The sequence below is a fragment of the Montipora capricornis genome, chromosome 4 (assembly GCF_036669925.1).
Source record: "Montipora capricornis isolate CH-2021 chromosome 4, ASM3666992v2, whole genome shotgun sequence".
Taxonomy (NCBI): Eukaryota; Metazoa; Cnidaria; class Anthozoa; order Scleractinia; family Acroporidae; genus Montipora; species Montipora capricornis.
Genome location: NC_090886.1, coordinates 52142963 through 52143742, shown reverse-complemented (window position 1 = coordinate 52143742; position 780 = coordinate 52142963). Strand labels below are relative to the sequence as shown.

Here is a 780-nt window from a genome sequence, read left to right as displayed (position 1 = left end):
CTACACTATCAGGACAACCATGCTGGCAACATGGCTGATTGATCACTTAATGTGTGGCATTTACGTGGGACTCCCTAAGGGCCAGTTTTTCTATGTGATAACGCTGGATCAACATGTGATTCACAGGCGGACAACGGTAATTAATGTAAAGAGTCAGTTAAGTAGATACCTTGAGCCAACAACGTATCACCCCTAGGAGGATCGCAAATGGATTCAATTAAGGGATCTACTTAACTGACGCTTTACATTAATTACCCTTGTCCGCCTGTGAATCACATGTTGATACAGCGTTATCAATTAGCCATGTTGCCAGCATGGTTGTCCTGATGGTGTAGTGGTCATCACACCCGACTAGTGATCAGGGGGATGTGGGTTCAAATCCCGCTCAGGACAAGTACATTATGCAGTATGTCGGTTCCACAGGTAATGAATTAAAAATTCGTTTTCGCAACCACAAGTCCTCTATGATCACTAAAGAACGTTCTTGCGAAGTTGCCATTCACTTTAACAACGATCCTCATACTCTAGCAGATTTTGAATTCTTAATTATTGAACAGTTATGTAATCTCAACGTTAACAACAATAGTATTGATGACCGTCTGCTCACAAGAGAGGCTTTTTGGTGTGCTCAATTATGCACAATAAAACAGCATGGACTTAACAAAAGGTAAGAGTCTAATTCTAGGAATAGAATCCGTTACGATTAACACCATCCTGTTGCTGTATTTTATTGTATTTTATTTAAGTTTTAGCGGGTCTTTTTACCGTTTTTACTATTAA

At 39.9% G+C, this 780-nt stretch overlaps 1 non-coding gene across 1 annotated transcript; it reads left to right on the top strand.

Annotated features, from left to right (window-relative positions):
* Window positions 1-320: 320 nt before the first annotated feature.
* On the top strand, window positions 321-393 carry Trnat-agu (transfer RNA threonine (anticodon AGU)). The gene has a single exon. It is a non-coding gene; the product is annotated as a tRNA-Thr (tRNA).
* Window positions 394-780: the final 387 nt, after the last annotated feature.